Here is a 21,375-nt window from a genome sequence, read left to right on the forward strand (position 1 = left end):
ACCCATGCCAAAGAGGTTCAGCCACCAACACAACTGCAATGAGTGCAAATATCTGTGACAGAAATACACGAGGCAGCTGTCATTTAGTAACATTCCTTTACATATCGCTGTATTTCCGGAGGTATGGAAGTATCAGCTTCACCTGCATACTATAAAGAAACCAATTAACAATGGCTCAATGTATAATCCCGTAACAAACATAGTTCAGTCTACTAACTGATAGGTCTTCAATTAGGGAAGGAGCCCACACACATATATGGAATATGTAGAAATGCAGTCCCCACAAACCTGTATATGCTATGTACACCCACCTACATCTCCCCCACACCCAAAACAATTGCAATACAGGCTGTAATAACATCACAAACATCCACTCACTCAATTACTTCTGCAGAGGTGTTAACATACCTTGTGAGAGACACATTTGTAAAGGTGCCATGTGAAATCATAGCTGTTGTATAATGGAACAGACGGTGATGTTACAGGTTTTGTTTGCAATACTCCCTTATCAGATGGTTGAGATGATAGGTACACACATGTAGAACCACATACTCTAGCCATCACACACAATCCACAGGGGACATGAATTAAAAATATCCATGTCTCTACAAATAGCAGTTGCAATTCCTTACAACAAAACACATACAGGCCATCTCCCCGAAGGTAGGGCAAAAGGGCAACGCCCAAGTGGAGAATTCAGTTATACCCCAATGTTGCCATGTAATTGGCGAATGGAGTAGCTGTACAGCTGATGTGCATGTAATAATTTACTCAGGAACACCAATTGGCGGCAGCAAACCACATGTTACAGGTATCGACGTATATAAGGATGACTTGCCATAGATTCAAACCGTATGCTCATACCATAAAACAGTTTAAACAATAAAGGTGTAAGAGAGATATCTACGAAGATTCTGAACGCTAACAAGATATGTCGAACACTCAGTATGTTAGTGTATGTAGAGCCTGTTTTGTATTAATTAAAAGTGTACGCAATGCATAAAGTGGGAAAAGGTATTATGTAGTGATGTCTTGTTGAGCATAGTAATGCTTGTAGAAATTGTGTGTCCTGCTGTGGGCCACAAGGTAAACATCACATACACCACAAGAGACATTACATGAGGGTTTTAAACAGAACAATTCCACACCACCCGCCATCAGTGGTAGGGTATGTCCAACAAGTACGTGCCATAGCAGGGGATAGTATATGTTGATATACTGTCACAGTAGGCATGTGTATGGGCATATAATGACAATAACATGCCTAAGGTGGTCCTGCTGTGCAAGTATGCTTTGCATTATGGGAAAATGTGTAAAATATATGTAATGTACAGTATTGTAGGTAGATATGTCAGATATTCTACACAACATAACTGTTATATCATGCAAACAAAAGGTATCGTTTATTGGCATGTACAATACACAATAACAGGATACATATGGCTTGTAGTCATGGGACACTGTAACAGCATGATAGCTAATCGAAATGGAAGAGCTACTCAATTAACCATGCACAAAGGACATGTAATAGCTTCACAAGTTCATAGTGAGGTACTATGCTGTCTGGCAAGTCTATGTGTAAGCCCAACTACAGTGTTCACACCAGCGGCACCTCTCTAGGGTAGTGTCCTGTCTGTGAACAGTAGAGCCATGTGTTACCTGCACCTCTGTACAGTACAACCACTGCAGTGATCCCTGGCATATCAGTGTGACCGCCTACAGAGTCACCTATGACCAGTGTGTTGGGTATGTTATAACACCCTATTGGCTGTAGTTGATGGGCACACATGAGTCTGTGGGCTATAAGTAATTGTTGTTGTGTTTGGTGATGGGGGCTGCCTCTGGTGCCTACACAGAGTATGGAGAAGTTCTGCAAATGTCGTACTCATACTATGTGTGGCCTGTGGTGGTGGAGATCCAGTGAGACTATGTGATGAGTGGGGTGTGTTGCAAATATTAAACGTCCCCACATGAATGTCAGGTTCAGTCTGGGTTGGTGAGAGCATTACCCCCAGCATGGCTACATATGTGCATCTCTCACAGGCTGTAATGTTGTATGTATGTTGGGAGGTGAGCATTGACTGTGTACATGAGACAATTGCTCCATTGCCACATGTTTGCCATATTCATCATATAGATAGGCAATAGCACTGGTAAGTGACACTTGGACATGCCTGTATATTCAACCATGTCTCACAAGATATGTGAGTTATGTGTGTACAACAGCTGTTGTACTGTAAGCAAGCTGGAAATGTAAGGACAGACAGTGTACTTGTAAGAAATGAGTTAGAATGGGTGTTATAGTAATTAGTAGCTCATGAAGTGCTTACATGTTCTGAACAAGTGCTGAGCATGAATAGGCAATACAGATAGGGTGTTGGATAATATCAACCCACAAGTGGAGACGACTGTCATAATTGGAAGCACTGCACTATTACCCTGCTGAGTATGGTTTGCAAGTCTATGAACCTTTATCAACATAGATGTTAGCAGTACAGAAGTAGATGACAGTACGGATGATTTCACACTGCATAGCATACCTGTGACAGGTCATAGGACATCATCACCCATACCGTGTTCCAGCTACACTGAGTATACTAGATGTACCTTCGTATGTCACAGGAGTGTTCTACCAGTGGCCTGTTGGCAGAAGCAAGACTACAAAAGGTGTCTGAGTGACATGTGCATATCACACCAGTGGCAGCTACAGTAAATCAGGGTTAATGTTTTGTACTCCCCCTGCATTGTAGCCCATACCACACAGACAAATGGGAGGCATCTGTGTAGGTAAGGATGTGAATGGCCATGACCTAGGAGCAATAGCTGTCTCAGTGTTGTGGACAACATACAGAATGGGCTTTGTGGGTGAGGTGTGTGACATATGTGCACAATCTGACAGCTGATAATTGCATTGTCACTGCTAGGTGAATAACCCTGTACCCATTAACTATCACCTAGGCAGCGGTCAACATTATGGACACTGTTTAAGGGATGGTGCTGTGCAGTTCACCCCCCTGAGTTGGTGATGTCTCCAGGCCTATTAGGTAGTCATACGAGGCACCCATGTCATGACAGGGTGCCATCCATGAGCATGGAGATCATTGGACAGGCATACTCGGCACTCGGGTGACCAATATCGGATCATATATCACCCTTAAGGGGTATTGGCCATGTGTGGATGGGTGATACCAGCCTTCACAATCCTCACCTCCACTATGCAGCATGCTGGCTACCTTGCATAAAGATATGTGCTACACTGTGATGTTGGACATGCTACACATACATATCCTGATCTGAAAGACATACGTCATGGACAGCTACCATCCTACTACAAGGATCGCCACATGCTGGATAGATCCCTGTGCCATACATGTTACATACTCCTGCCATACCATGCAACCCTGCTCATCAAAGCTGCACATGTCATCTCTGTCATACATGGTGCGATGACCGCATGGTAGATGTATTATTAACTGTCTGGATCAGTAATGTGGCACTGATGCACCACGTGGTGGCAAAATGGCTGTCGGATACAGCTAGAAATCCTTGCCCGTACATGCTGTAGTTGATAACCATCCCTGCGAATGATGTCCGGCTAGCCATTGTCCCATGTCTATCACATGTGCAACACAGGCGATACGTGGCAGGATGTTGAACTGCTGTACAGTGCCGTGCAGATGTATATGGCAAAACACATGCATGTAAATGTTTCTGTGTGTATGTGTGCATTGTCACTGCTCATGTCCATTAAGGCAGTTTATGGGTTGATATGTGACATATACACAGCATCAAGGTCAACAGCATTACTGTGGACACATCCAGGCATGTGCTGATAGGTGAGAACACCAGTACAGGCAAACAGACATGCCCACATCAAGACAGCATTCACATGGAGTATGAACAATGTAATGAGGTGACACACATATATGGTGATGATATCCAATGCATAATGGGTGTTACATGTGTGTGACACAAACATGTCAGTCGTGTCAATGTCATGACAATTTGCAAAGATAACTGCTCAGATGTACTAGATTTAATACAAATGTATGTGCATCTGTATCTCTGTATATCTCTGTGATACTGTGACCTGTCTCCATCATTATGTCTTCCAGATAATGCCTTGTTCACGCCTACCAGTGTATAGCTGCCTGGAGGATGATGCCCTGATCCCGTACCTCCATGAGAACTACGAGGTGTTGTTCAGCCATGTGCCACAGTATGCCCAGCAGTGTGACGAACTGTGGCAGGACCTTTGCAGGAGGGTTAATGATGTGGGTGGCCATTACCGCACCTACCAGCAGGTGCGCAGACACTGCATGGACCTGATACAACATGCGAAACAGCGTGCCAATGCAATCGCCAGGGAACAAGGTGGAACAGGTGGTGGGCCACCAACCCAGCCCCCACTCACACCCACCAAGGAGCTACTGGCCAGCCTGGGGACACCCTCAGAACAGCATCCACAAACACTAGCTGCCATCGTGGAGGTGGGTGTCTCCCAACCAATGAGCCTGGAGTTGCCTGGTAAGTCACTACTGCACATATGACTATTATATCCCATTTAGTTGCATGTGTCACTGTACAATATGTAATGTAACATCATATGCAAGGTATGTTTACCCACATGCAGCATACTACAGTATGCTACCCTGTGTATGCACACATGTGCATACTATATGCTATTGTACAGGCGAATGTGTTAACATGCACAGTGCACCCTGTGGCTGTCATACAGTCATGGATAATGTTCAAACTGCTGTGTCACCCCTATACAGGTACCTCTGGCATGCCGCACAGACATCAGTCCATTGCAGGTGAGACAGTTATCAGTATCAGGCATGTTAATGCATATATCTATTTGCCATGTGGCCAGTTAACACATGTACACATAATGTATGGTCCAGTCACGATATACAGGTCACATCTGTCATCATTCACACTGGCTACCCATGTGCAATATATACAAACTAAATGAAACACCGACATGAAACCACAGTATCTGTCATTGCTAGATGTGTGGACAGCTGTGCATACAATGGTGGAGGTGTTCAATGTAGGCATATGTACTATACATTGGAACAACATATGTGTGGTATGCAAACAGTACCACACAGTGAGCTGGGATATGGGCAGCCCACAGGAGTCACCATTGTGTAATATGCCCCTGCAATGGGTGCACACATTGTGACATGCCATCTGACATGTCCCAGACATGTAGTGTACTGGCTGCAATATTGTCTCACTATCCCATAATACATACCCCACATACCAAACATACAACCCATTGTCTGCATAGCCCTGTGGACAGTGACATATCTGACATCTATGGGTGTATGTCATATGGGACAACACAGACATGTGAGATAGATGGCCATCACAAACATTTGGCCAACACATGTTCACACATGGCCATGGAGGATGGCCAGAGACATGTAGCCACACAGTAGATGTGATGTGTATACACCCTGTTGCACATTGTCCACACATGGTCCAACTATAGCCTTAGTTGATTGATTATATAGTTGATGTGGAACACTGGACATCCTAACAGCCTGTGCACAGCTAGTGGAGATGTCACTTAATTCGACCATATAAGATGTGTTGAACATCACGACTGTGTCATAGCATGACAGTAGTCACCTGTACAGCTTCCACAGACATTGACACCACATCAGGCCACAGATACTGTACATTTCCCTTGCTGCTGTAGGACATCACTGTCAGCCATGCACCTCGTGTGTGTGGTACATTAATGTCATGTGGGACATGGTGTATTGACAAGTCTGCCATGTGTGGACATGGTTGCCAGGCAGCTATGACTTTGTAGTAGTTGTGCAGAGGTGTCATCTGTAGGTCTTCCAGTGAGCTGTCACATGACACAGCATGGTTTGGTGTGTATACACCTCAGCGACGTGGGTCACAATCCACAGTTATGTAATGTGTATGCATGCAGTTATGGCTATGCACTGTGTGCATATTACACACTGTATAGCAATGCAGATGCCTCATGATGCCATGCAATGGCACAGTGTCTGTACTTCACACTGTATAGCAATGTAGATGCCTCAAACTACCCTTCAATGCTCATGCACATTTGCTAAAAGTGCATTCTATCTGTAGGGCATACAGACAACACTGCAATGTGATACCCATTACAATGCTGTACATGTGTCAGGACACCATTGTGCCAGACATGTATGCATGTCAATGCACACATCAGCAGATTACATGTCAAGGTCATTTCAGCCATGTGTACTGTTAACCTGTGCTGGTCCACATGGTGTATCACAGGGATGCATGCTTACTACCATGATTGTGTGAACTGCATGGCTACTGATATGACACCTGCTTGCTGTTGTGTGCAACTCAGGGAGGTATGCTAACTACCACTATTAATGTCCGAGCTGCATGCCGTCTGCTGTATCACATGCATGCTGCATGTCGTCTGTCAAATCACATGCATGCTGCATGCCGTCTACTCTATCACATGCATGCTGCATGCCATCTGTCAAATCACATGCATGGTGTGTCTGTGTGTCTGTGTGTCTATTGTAATGTAGAGTCTTTCTTTGCATTCACAGGTCATGTAGGTGCGTTACCCTCCTGCGATCCATCTGATGTTGGTGTCCCGACAGATACTAGCAGTGATGAACATATGCATGAGGTACAGGCAGTGTTTCAGGGGCTGAATCTGTGCCAATGGTTGCCATCCCAGCCATGTCCCCCTCTTCCCAACACACAGTTCTCATGCCAACATATACCCCATCAGCAGTGGCCATAGAGGAAGGACAGTCAACATGTGTTAGCTTGGAACAGGAACATGTGATAGCTACAGAAGGTGTGTCTCCACACCATGGTGTCAGTGTAATGACTGCAGATGTGCCACACAGGCATGTGGCCAATGCCGCTCATAGGAGGACCTCTGGCAGACATGCACCTGCAGGACAGAGCGCAGCAGCTGGTGTCACCAGACGCATGTTCCAGACTGTGATGGTGGCGCAGGCACGTGCTGAATGGCAGAACAGAGAAGGGTAGAGGCTTAAGAGGGCTGCTTTCCGTACTCCAAATGACAACATCCAGGCATTGGCAAATGCTCAACAGCAGATTGCTGATGTTCTGGGCAGGCGATTGGGTGACATGGTTGGAATCCTTGACCATGGCATTGCAATCCGCGAGTGTGAACTGTCTGTGCTGGAACATCTGGTAGGATTGAGGCGTAGGCCACGTGGACGTAGGCCAGCTACACCACCTAGTGCAGATCAACGTGAACGAGCCACCTCACATGCCCGCTCTCATAGTGCCGGTAGCAGTAGCAGTGCAGCTGGTGCTGTGCTGTCCACACCAGGTCACAGCAGGCCATGTGGACCTGGCCCTGGATGTTCCCAGTGGGGACACGGTTCCAGTGGACATGTGTCATCAGACAGTAGCCAATCTGTACCTCCGCCTGGTAGTGCCCGTGCAACCCCTGGCAGGCACAGGTCACGTGGCCGTGGTCAGACACAGTGAGCTGTACATCCTGGTCTGTACAATCTGGTGCTGTCAATAATACCCCTGTGTAGTCCTGACAAAAGGCAGACCTGTGTGCACACATACACGCACACAGCAGAAACATCTGTATGGCACCGCAACACCCACAGGCATAATGACCACACATGTCCAATCAGATCACCGGCCCTTACCCACACACATGATGTCATCCACTGGTGCAGCCTATGCCTGTGGCAAACATTATCACCCTGTGCATATGATGATGCCTGTGCTGCATCCCTGTCATCTACACCATCGGTGCAGGGACATGCACATATGGTCTGATGCACAGGGTGAACAGAATAGTGAGATAAGTGTATATTACATTAGCTGTGTACTGTTGACATGCACCAGACATACCATGTAGTACAGGTTTATAATGCACTGTTATATGTTCACAGTATGTGTCTTGGTAACAATGGTAACAGCATGTTGGTAATTATGCCCTGCTTCTTTCCTTAAGGTACTTGCATGTGCCAATAAGTAGCAGTGTTTGCAGTTTCACATGTGTAAATGTGGAGTACTCATAGGCATGTATGGCAATACCGGCATGCTATACATAGCCTCAACCTCATTGTTAGAAAGGCTACCATTCCACAGATGTCCACACATCTACTATATCCAGAAGCATGTGGGCTGTTTAATAGGCTACAGTGGCTAGAGACGTGACATCCATACCAGGTCACATCACAGGTATGGTGACATGGTGCGGGGGTTTACACAGCGGTCTGGCCGATGATAACGTTAGAGGCCACTTGATAGCATGAGGCCTCACTGTGTAGCAGTAATACACTGTCACATTACAGGATGAGAACACACGCAGACATACACAGAAACACACAGTAACATGCCCACACTCACGGGGTCAACAACACTATAATGCTCACTTGATAGTGTTGAGGTGAGGACCCCTGCCTATGTGGTAAGCACCCTCACAGTACTGTGCACCCACACGATGTGACACAGAGAATGAACATGTACAGGTAGCCAGTAAGGCTGAGACCGATGGCATCAAAAGGGTAGTAGACTGCATGACCATGAGGGGTTAGGGATCCTGTCTGTTCTGTATGGTAGCATACAGCCTCACTCCATGCACCAGACAGCCATACATACATACACACACACACACACACACACACACACACACACACACACACACACACACACACACACACACACACACACACACACACACTGTGGAGTCCACAAATGTTATTCAAATACAGATAGCTGACATGTGTGTGATATACACACCACCCCTGCCTACGTCATGCTTTCTACACTGCAGTATGTACAGATCTCTACAACAGTGTACAGGGGTGTGTAACAATTGGGATGTATTCCCCACCATACGTGGCATATATGGTCACACAAGCCAACACACATGGCAGTACTGTGAATCATACACCTGCTATATGATGATACGTCTGACAGACATGCAGCAGTATTGGCCGCATTATGTGTACCAACGCTACCTTCGGCAATTGTGCTGCTATATGCACACGGGAGGATCTAAGTGTTCCAGGTGTCAAGTGATTTATAGTCAGTAACACCCTGACTGCTGTGTAGGTTGTATGTCTTCACCTTCAAGTAACAGTAACATAGCGTACTGTTTGCACATGTAATGGTAGCATGGCTTGTGACACACCTGTCTTCATCAAACATCCATCTGCAAAGGTGGGTCACCACTTTATGTACACACATCCATCCATACCTGATGTACATCCTACTGTACTGTCAGTATTTCACCATATACAGGTGTCAATGATGGGGCTGCATTGCAACTGCATGTTGTAGTTAGGCACAGATGAAGGACATACATCAGCTACTGCACATGCATGGTAGCTGCATGCACACCACTACATGTACATGTGTGTTGGTCCTACATTCCTGTCATGTAGCCATGTTTGTATGCATTGCAATTGGTGGACATGTGTGATGACATACATAACACATGGACTGTTGTATGATATGATGGTTGTCATGGGTAACTAGTACAGAGGGAATGTTACCTCGGTCAACATTGCTACCTTATGTACTTTTAGCATTCAACAGCCATGGACCTACATTCCATGTGCATGCGTGTGATTGCTGTAGCCACTTGTCTGCACGGAGGACAGAAAAAGCTATGCTATGTACATATGTGTTGTGTGTGTGTGGACCATGTACATATCCACTGCGATTGCATGTATGTCATATCCAAACATGAGTGTTCTTTGGTGTACAGCGACAGTCATCTGTTACAGTTGTGTAAGACCCAGGGCCCCTGTTATCTGTAGAGCCGAACTGGTTATGAACAGTGGTATCACTGCATTGCATAACACATGATGGAACCGTGTCAGTACATGTGTAGTCTGCACAGTTGCTGTAGACCTATGTACAGTCCACTGGTCATGAGTTACATGGTGTTGTAGTAATGTATGGATGTGTGTTGCTGGTCCAAGGACATGGTGATGTCTGAGGGCTACATAGTAGAATGCGGCATTTTCCACTGTGATCTGCACCAGAAACATCTGTGGTGGCTCTTGAGTGTGTACTGGTCAGTACATGTGAGTGGCTTTCATGAACGTGGGGACAGTAACACCAAACTGTGCCCTTCCATGTTTAGAATCCATGTGCATGCAAGACAGCCCTTCGCTTCTACTAAATGTGTGAGCATGCCCAGTACTCCGTTGTGTAGATGGACACACAGTACATTCCAAACTGTGCCCTTCTGTGTTTAGAATCTGTGTGCATGCAACACAGCCCTTCGCTACTACTCAGTGTGTGAGCATGCCCAGTATGCCGTTGTGTAGATGGACACACAGTACATTCCAAACTGTGCCCTTCCGTGTTTAGAATCCATGTGCATGCAAGACAGCCCTTCGCTACTACTAAGTGTGTGAGCATGCCCAGTACGCCGTTGTGTAGATGGACACACAGTACATTCCAAATGGATGTGTGATACTGTGTGAGCATGCCCAGTGACACCTTGTGTCGGTTATTTGCCTCTGTGTATGGGCATGGCCATTGAAATCCTGTATAGCGATGGTGGTCATCCAGGCAACAGATGTCCATAACCCACGTCAGGATGGATTCCTACATTGAACACACTGGTTGACTGTCTTGAAGGGTGTACTGTCTGTGGCACGTCTCATATCTATGTAGTGTTGTAATAGTGCTCCATAGATAGGCAGTTGTCCTGCTCACACCTCTGCCGTGTGTTTGTCTACATCTACCTTGGGACAGTAATATGCGTTTAGACTGCTCACTCTCTATACATTTCCTATCGGCGTCTTTGCCTTTGCGGATGATGTCATCCACCTAGAAGTATGCCTCTGGGAGTGCTGTGTTCCAGTAATCTTGGTAGGGTGTTCTGTAACTGTGTAATGTTGTAGTCTGATAAGGTAGTTAGGTGTATGTTCTACTGCCAAGTGTGTGTGTTTCCAACTACCTGGGGACAGAGTAATGCTTTTAGATGGCTCACTCCCCATACATTCCCAATCGGTGTGTTTGCCTTTGCAGATGATGTCATCCACCTAGAAGTATGCCTCTGGGAGTGTTGTGTCCAGTAATCTCGGCAGCGCGTTCTGTAACTGCGTAATGCTGTAGTCTGATATTGTATTGTAGGTTCCTTGATGATATATTAATTTTTTGGAAAGGAAGTGAGAAAGAAATTTTGGAGTTTATATTATTTCTTGAGACTATATCTACCTTTTTGACTTTTACACATAACATTTATGAAAATGACTATGAATATTTAGATATTTTATTCCATTTAAATGAGGATGGCATAGAATCAAATATATTTAGAAAAAAAACATTCAAATTCTTTTCTACATTACGGTAGTAGCCATCCCCATTTTCAAAAAAGGAATTTAGTTAAAGGTCAAATGGTTAGATTATCTCGCATTATAAGTGATGATTTTAAATTTAACATTGAAATTGACAAACTTATGTGTATGCTTTTGGATAGAGGCTACCCACAAAAATTTATTAATGGACTAAAAAAAGAAATAGTGATTAAAAGGAACCTTACATTTAAACCTTAAAATTTGGACAAGAAAATGTTGCATTGGGGAAACCGAACAACAAAAAGGATGCATTTATATTACCATATAATGACATTTCTGGTGTAATAGTTAATATATTAAATGAGACATGGGCCTGAGTATTCACTAAAAGACAGATGTTTTGAATATTGTAGGTAACTACCCTAATGTCACTTATAGTAGAAGCAAAAATTTGAAAGAATATTTTGAGAGCAGTAACAACAGTCAGCTTTATAAAAATTAAAAAATGAGTAAATGTGGTTTATGTAGGACATGTAAATATGTGAATGATGGCCGTTATGTAGTACTACACAATTACAGTAGATCTATTAAATGTCCAGGCTATGTTAACTGTAACACCAAAATGGTGGTATATTTGGCCTCATGTTTATCATGTCCAACTTACTATGTGGGAAAAACTATTAGGAATCTGAGAGACCGCATTATGGAACAAAATAGAGATATAAAAAATAAAAAAGTGACTAATTCCCTATATACACATAGTACCAAATGTAAAGATTTTAAAAGAATTTTATTTTTTTGTAATTGATAGGATTCCTTATAATATAAATAAGGGAGGTGATGCTAATAATTTATTAGAGGTCAAAGAATGCCTATGGTAGTTAAGACTTAACGCCAGTAATACACCAGGCATTAATGAACATATTTCAATTTCAAGTATTTTGAAATACAAGTCTAGTTGTATTTAATTTGAAGTTTTTATCATATATATATATATATATATATATATATATATATATATATATATATACACACACATATAATTATGAAGTAGATTATATATTGTTTTAATGGAAATACATATAAAAATTACAATTATTATATTTATTCATATTTGCTATATTTAATTAATAATATTTTAGATTATATTTATATAGCATGTATTAATAAGATATCTGTACAAGTATTTCCACACATCATCGTTTTTTATATACATTTTTTTATATATATTATATATTTTTTATTATTATTTTTTGAACAGCAGTTATTTTACTATATTTAGAACTAGTTTTGTTTTAGAACTTTTTCACACTCTTTAAAATTGTTAGTGTGTGTCTATCATAGGAGGCGTTGACTAATTAATAGAATATGGCAAATGATTGGCTGTGGATGATTATTTGTACTATTAAATGGAACTGTGTTACAACGAAGGGATACTCTGAAGATACCCACATATTTGATGGGTGAAAGCACTTAGTATTCATGTATTTTGCTCTTGCTCTGTTTATTATTTTGTTTTGTTTTATTTGTGGAGTGTTTACATTAAAATATAGTCCTTGCGTGATTCCAGATTCGCCTTGGTTGTTTTTTATAGTTGTCCCGCTCACACCACTGCCGTGTGTTTGTCTAAGTCTACCTTGGGACAGTAATATGCTTTTAGACTGCTCACGCTCTATACATTCCCTATCAGCGTCTTTGCCTTTGCGGATGATGTCATCCACCTAGAAGTATGCCTCTGGGAGTGCTGTGTTTCAGTAATCTTGGTAGCATGTTCTATAACTGCGTAATGTTGTAGTCTGATAAGGTAGTTAGGTGTATGTTCGACTGCCAAGTGTGTGTGTGTGTTTCCAGCTGCCTGGGGACAGAGTAATGCTTTTAGACGGCTCAATCCCCATACATTCCCAATCAGTGTCTTTGCCTTTGCGGATGATGTCATCCACCTAGAAGTATGCCTCTAAGAGTGCTGTGTTCCAGTAATCTCGGTAGGGCATTCTGTAACTGCGTAATACTGTAGTCTGATAAGATAGTTAGGTGCATGTTTAACTCCCAGGTCTGCCAAGTGTGTGTGTTTCCAGTTGTCTGGGAACAGAGTAATGCTTTTAGATGGCTCACTCCCCATACATTCCCTATCGGCGTCTTTGCCTTTGCGGATGATGTCATCCACCTAGAAGTATGCCTCTGGGAGTGCTGTGCTCCAGTAATCTCGGTAGCACGTTCTGTAACTGCGTAATGCTGTAGTCTGATAATGTAGTTAGGTGTATGTCCGACTCCCAGCCCTGCCAAGTGTGTGTGTGTTTCCAGCTGCCTGGGGGCAGAGTAATGCTTTTAGACGGCTCACTCCCCATACATTCCTATCAGCGTCATTGCCTTTGCGGATTATGTCATCCACCTAGAAGTATGCCTCTGGGAGTGCTGTCTCCAGTGATCTCTGTAGCGTGTTGTGTAACTGCGTAATGTTGTAGTCTGATTAAGTAGTTAGGTGTATGTTTGACTCCCAGCCCTGCCAAGTGTGTGTGTGTTTCCAACTGCCTGGGGACAGAGTAATGCTTTTAGACAGCTCACTCCCCATACATTCCCTATCGGCGTCTTTGCCTTTGCGGATGATGTCATCCACCTAGAAGTATGCCTCTGGGAGTGCTGCGTTCCAGTAATCTCAGTAGCGCGTTCTGTTACTGCGTAATGCTGTAGTGTTGTAGACTAAACAGGTACATGCTCAATTCCAAGGCATAGCAGGTGTGTGTGTTTGGCAGTTATACCGTATGTGTTGGTATCTGTGGGTGGCTAGCTGCGGGATGTATTCAGTGTGTCTTGTTGCTGACCTATAGTGTCCACAGCCCGCATATTCTGCCAAGACACTGGTTTGTCATCACATACATTCACCAATAGGTCTGGTGAGTAAATGTCAGCAGCCCTACTCTTACCCTTGATACAGTCTGACCCCGTGTGACGCAACAAAACACACGTGCCTTGATAGTAACAACACTACATGATGCAGGTGGCACATGTAGTTTCCTTTTCATTCCTGTCTAATGCTTTGCTGTCATGTGGTCCGCTGGTGTGATATATATGCAATATCTACATATGTGTGTACATGTATATGTGTGTGTGTGTATATATATATATATATATATATATATATATATATATATATATGTCTATGTATATATGTATACAAATAATTTATATGATATATGTAGATATAGAGAGATAGACATAGATGTGAACATATATGTCTGGGGACATCAGCACTACTGAATGTTTGTGCCGGATGATCTGTACATGATAACCTGGGATGTATGTACATCTGCCATGGCGTAGTGGTAATGCACATCGTCTGTAGTGTGCAGGGTCATGGGTTGTAGTCGTGTAGACACTGATTATTTTGTTTCTGGGAAGACCATGGGACATCGAATATGGTGATAGTAAGGCACCTGTTGCCAGTTGTGTACGGATCCGAGTGACACTGAGCAGTGGTTATTAATTTGGAGGTTCGGTATGGGTCATATGACTATTCATTAGAAGACTATACTATGCAGATGAGGTTGACAATTGTGTATCCCATTTATCCCCAGGGTGTGATGCAGGTACCTGGAGTGTATGTGTGTAGTTAGCTGGGTGCAGGGCTCAAATATAGTTGACAGCATGGGAGGGGGGTGAGGCATACTGTACATTCATTGCAGAACTGTACCTCGATAAGGGTGTGTCTATACCTGCCTGGTGACATTGGGAGGGATGACAGCAGTGGTGGGGTAGCAGGGTGTCCAGGCTGCACAAACAGGTGTTGATCAGAACAATCAGCAGATGACATAGCCAGCCCACACCTGAACAGTACGGTAATGTGAGCAAGCAGCATACACACAGGTTTCTTCCGCTCCCTACACCACTGGTGTATACCTGTGGGGACATGTCACAACACAGTCCAACCAAATAAGAAGGGCTGCAACAGGCAACATAAACCAACATGTGCAGGAGGCTAAGGGCAGTGAGGATGTGTATGCTGCCGAACAACCCTTACTGGGGTGACATAAGACTTTATACTCCCAGGGTGACTTACCAGGGGCTACATGAGCTGGGGATGGTGGAGCACTATGGAGTGGACAGAGACCTCATACAGCGGCTTGTTGGCCTGTGCCTGCCACACCTGACACATCAAACAGGCCGAGGGAAACCCATCACAGTGGATACCACGGTATATGTTGGCCTAGGTGTACTAGCCACAGTTACCTCACACAGCACAACTGGGGACATCATGGGTATCTCACAGGCATCTGCATCCAGAGTATTGCACCAGTTCATGGATGCCATGTCAACACATGCTAGTGAGCATGTACATGTCCTCAACACATGTGATTAGTAGACCAGCAATATGCATCAGTTCAATCACATGGATGACTACCCTGGGGTACTGGGTGCTATAGCCTGCACATACATACACATGGAAGCACCACCCGGTGAGCGGGGTAGGGCTTATAGTCACTGCAGGGGCATACCCTCCAACAGCTAGGCCTAATGCGATGGCCAGGGCATGAGATTGAATGTGTGTGCTGTCTGCCCTGGAAGCTATGATGATTCCGATATATGGCTTTTAACACAGCTGTACCACACCAATGCCAATATGGATATTCCCTACAGTCTCCTAGCAGGGGATGCTGGGTAAACACTGGTGTCATGGCTGATTACACCCATCAGCAATGCACACACACCTGAACACTCACACCATAATGAGGTGGATGCACAGGCAAGACATATAATTGTGCATGTGTTTGGGATGCTCAGTTCACGGTTCTGGTATCTGGACACATCCGGTGGAGCCCTGCAGTATTCACTAGCTTCATGCACACAAGTTGTTATGGTATTTGCTATGCTACACAATCTTATCCTGCAGTAACAGTTGCAGCAGGAACAGCATGGGGCAGGGCCACACAGCCCAACAACACTGCCAAGGCCTGTACAGGCACAGTGTGACTTGGTGAAGGAACTACCTGAGCAGGGCACAGTCAGTGAAAGGCCATGCACAGTATGACCTGCCCTTGGCAAAAAGGCAACACAAGGCATATGCACTGACACAGTAGGTACTCACGGATTTCCCCTCTCTGACCCGCACACAGTACAATAGATGCCAAACATGACACTACCTGTGCTCGGCCATGTATAGGAGGTGCACTGTGTGCATCCGACATAGGCAGCCCTCCAGCACCGTCCTCAGGTCCAGAACACCCCCAGGGTACATCTATCAACCTAACAATTGGCAGATGTATTAGAATGTGTATTTACCCATTGCTATGGTATGTGTTTGAGCATAAAAGTGACTGTGGTGGCCAAATGTTAGGGCAGCAGACAGTACACATCCATAGTGGCACCATGACCTCTGTAGCACATACGGGGGTCACAATGCTAGCCATTAGTACACAGGGTGTCCTAACCCACTGCAGATTATGGGCTAACCATCATGTGTGTCCGTACAGCCCACACACGTTCCATGCAGCTAGGCAGGTGTGGACCAATACAGACAAGTGATATACAATGGCCTATGGATATGCCCAATGAATGACCCCAACCCCCTATGACACACACAGACTACAGCAGGCCAGGCAGTTTGATGTAGGTTGTGAAAGCTAGGACATCCAACACCACTGTGCTGGTGTTTAAAGCTGGGATCTGACGTACACTGGTATCCCTCCAAGCAGCAATTTAGGTAGGTCCACACACTAACATGGAGTACCTGGCATACCAGTACAGTAGCAGCAGATGTGTACAACTGTCAGCTATGCCCCCCCATCCAACCTACACATGTGAGAGTCATCTGCGCCACCCATGGTGCTGTGTAGGACTGTGGTTGCGGTCAGATGTCCCCCCACGCTATGTAGACATGTAGCAACTGTCAATGTTACATTTCCATTAGCTACCCTGCAGACACAGCATGACACCTGTCTGTGTAGAACGGAGGGGTCAGCAACACAGTACTAACTATCTGGACATGTGACACATGTGATACAGTTGACTGTACTTGGCATGCTCACACACATGACGGTATGACGGTAATGTCGGTCGACAACATGCGTAACAGTCATACTGGGCATGCTCACACACTGAAACACAGGACGGCCAGGCATGCATGCACCAGTGGTCCGGACATATCTGCCAGTACATTGCTATACTGTTGGATGACTGCGCTGTATGGTGTGTGTGTGTGGTCTATTGTCTGTACATATGTCATGGTCTATTGTTAATTTACATGAGCTATGTGCGCAAGGTACTGCTACCAACACGTGAAGAGGGTGGTTCTTTGTTTGCGGACAGACCGATGCCTTTGGATACGGACTGGGTAAGGCACATTCCAGCAGGTGGGATCAGTTGTGTATGGGTTTGCACAGTGTTAAGCACTGCTGACCTCTGGTTACAGCACCTTATACCCGTTTAGACTCCACATTTCTTTGACAGTGCACTACTGGCATACTGGTAGACAAACATGCTTACAGCCACTCGCTCACTGACATTTCTGCTTACATTTGTCACTAACGCTGGGTGTGTGCGATCCCTTGTCATGTGTATTACATCAGACTACATGACTACAGTATCAGGTATGTGTAACCATTTGGCGATGGCAGGCGTTTGACTGTACGGACTCGGTGGCCTGTCCAGTGACGTAATCATATTATATGCTTGTTCCTCATACGATCTGCTCCCATCTGCCTGATACATGGGAACCGATACTCTGCAATGCTGACATGAGAATATGATCTTGTTAATGCAGCTGTCTGCCGAGTCATGCTACCGCATACCTACTGTACGTTTTCCACCTTTCAGATTGCACGACGAGAGACTGTAGGAGTGACATCTTTCCCACTTTGCATGGGACAGTCCCTCATTAGGCATATGTCATGTGACAATACCAGACCTCTCAACCAATTGGGGACACATTTCTACTGAATCAGGGACAAGTCAAGAAAACATCAGGGACAATCAGGGACACTTTTAAAAAAGTAGTGCTATTAACTTAAAACATTGACAGAATCAGAGCATATCAATTAATACACATTTTCTGAAGTAAAAGAAGTTTATAACTCTTACTTATTGTCATTAGTCATTAAGTGTAATTCACCACCTTTCCTCCAAAAGTCACTAATTTTAGGAGGAAATCAGAGGGACAGAGTTAAACTTTCAGTCAAAATCAGGGACGTCCCTGAAAATCAGGGACAGTTGAGAGGTATGGACAATATTCTAGCCATTGCAACTGTCCTGATTAGGGGACATTCTCATGTTGTACATGTCTGTAGTGATTGCTTGTTACAGGTCTTGTATACCTGACACGTCAATATGTTATATGTAGTAGCATAAGCAACCTTACTGCTGCTAGACTACACTTTGATTTGTGCCGATATGTATATTTCTGTACTATGCATGGCTGTAGGTATGTTCTGCCCTGGTACGTCTGACATTTCTACAGAGCAGGTTCCACTTTGGCCATTCAGAATGGTGGCGGCCCTATAGATCCTATATGTAGAGCTATCACATGTGTCAAGGCAACACATACCCACAGCCAGTGTTAAACTGACGACTTCCACGGTTTGCATACGTTAAGGTTATTCTTGTAGCATTATAATTGCTAATACTGTTTCCTATTACATGTAACTGTTTCTGATACAACAAATTAATTTCTGACACCACTACACACACTATATAGCCTCCTTTCCCGAACTCACAGGCCATGTGCCATAACTGTCATTTTGCAGAACACAACTGCCCAGACGGATCTGTCCCTCTATGGCGTATGGGTGTTGAACCTCATCTATTATGCTATCATCTACCTAAGGTGGTCAGCAAATTATGCACTTTCCGTCACTGGCAGACCTCACATTACAATGGGTGTGAATGAACACTGTATCAGGAACAATGCATAATACCCTGTGGGACACATTTAGACGGTTGGTTCTATTAACCAGACACATTTACAGTCACAGAGCATATGTATTCATTCATGTTTATTGAGGTACATGCTGTTTATGACTCATACATGTTGTCATCTGTCATTACCTGTATTCCGCCACCTGTCCACCTAATATCACTAGTTCTGGAAGTGTTTAGTTGGACTTTGTTACATTACGATTCATAACTATGGACATCCATGCTAATCAGATAAATGGCACTGATTTGGTCTCTATGTATTCCCCCGATGGTTTAGAGACTATCCGGTAGATGTGCTCTCCAGGATTGGGAGGTGTAGGCGTATGCTATGCCCACATAGGAATATTAATTACTTCCACTGGGCGGGCCTACTACATCTCTGCCAACCAGCACCTGCCACCTAAGCCCATTATTCCATACCCATGGTCCACCTACCTAGCACCCCTCTACAGCAGTCATGACAAATACTTACTTCGAGCGCAGCTGGGGTATGAGCACACCCCTACACATTGCCCACTCTCCCCGTCTCGGGACACATACGTACTTTTTGTAAACCCATGTATTATCACACTTGCACAACCTACTGTTCCATGTACACCTACATCTGTATAAATATATCTGTGTATATAAATGAATATATATATATATATATATATATATATATATATATATATATATATATATATATATATATACATATATACATATATATATATATATATATATATATATATATATATATACGTTTTTATCTATGTATACATGTGTGTGTCCGTTAACCTATACATTTCCCGGACATAGACACTTACACATGCATATTGGGTTTTATCCTTGCTTCAACAGCATACTATTGCCTTAGTCATTATGACAGCGACACTTCACTCCGGTGAACTTGTGATAAGTATATTGCACGTTATACAGCAGACAGATGTTGCACGGTTTTCATGCCTGGGGTACCGCTGATAGGTGTGATGTGATACAGTGTCATTCGACCTATTACTCGTATGGGCAGCCTATTATCCCTGCTACTGTGTTTGTTTCTGTGTACATTCATATTATTACTGTTGATAGAATGAGTGTTTGTGTTACTGAGATTGTACGTCAGCATATTGATGTCTTCATGTAGTTGTGTCTTTCTGCTTTTCCCGGTTTGGGGTTGTCACAGCAGAACTCCGTTCCGCTCATGGGTGGCGTATAGGTTTTACATGCTGGGCTGCCAGCCCTGATGCACAATGTCTGACAATGATACGCCCATTCACGCATGTCTCCATGCAAACAACGCTCTATCTGGGAATCACACCTATGTACTAGCTGACCTCCACGGACCGCTCCAGTGCACCCGGCGCAACATACCCTAGCACTCCTGTGTCCAGAATTGCATATCCATTGTTTCTCCAGCACACCCGTGTTGAGTTTCCACGCATAACAGCCATTATACACCTGATATCGCAGCCATGACACACCTTTACACACTGCCCTCTCCAGGGCGTTGGGGCCCTACACACATTTTGTACCGCCTCTTATATTCACAGGCTCACCATCCATTCATATTTGCACATACGTGACTTTCCTGGTATTATGGATTATGAACGGTTTGCGGGTTACAAGTGTAGGTGGTCGCAACATGTACTACATTCCATCTGTTTACAATGTTGACATAGCACGTCAACGATGTTATGGCCACTGGTATAACCCTGCCTCTGGGGTGAATAGCGGTGCTCTACTCACACTTGTGCAGCTTTATCTGACATACATAGCGAGCACTTTATAATTCCTTACTTGCTCTAGATTCCCTTCACAATCCTTATGTTTGCTTTCGTCTTTCGGCATTCCTTATATATATATATATATATATATATATATATATATATATATATCTATACAGATATATATATATATATATATATATATATATATGTAAATGTGTATGTATATATATATATATATATATATATATATATAATTGCATATTTCTGTTATTGATTGACTTTGATTGATTGAATCCAGTTAACAGACCCATGCGAACGCGGTCACCTTTACATGTATAAATGTTGGCTTTACAGCACAGAGGCATTCATTACACAATTAATATGTGCTATAGTCGTACTTGAACCGGGAACGCCTTTACGTTAGGTGGATGCTCTAACCACTACACTATTGTTGTTCT

The sequence above is a fragment of the Protopterus annectens genome, chromosome 1.part0, assembly GCF_019279795.1.
Source record: "Protopterus annectens isolate FY-2018-M chromosome 1.part0, PAN1.0, whole genome shotgun sequence".
Taxonomy (NCBI): Eukaryota; Metazoa; Chordata; order Ceratodontiformes; family Protopteridae; genus Protopterus; species Protopterus annectens.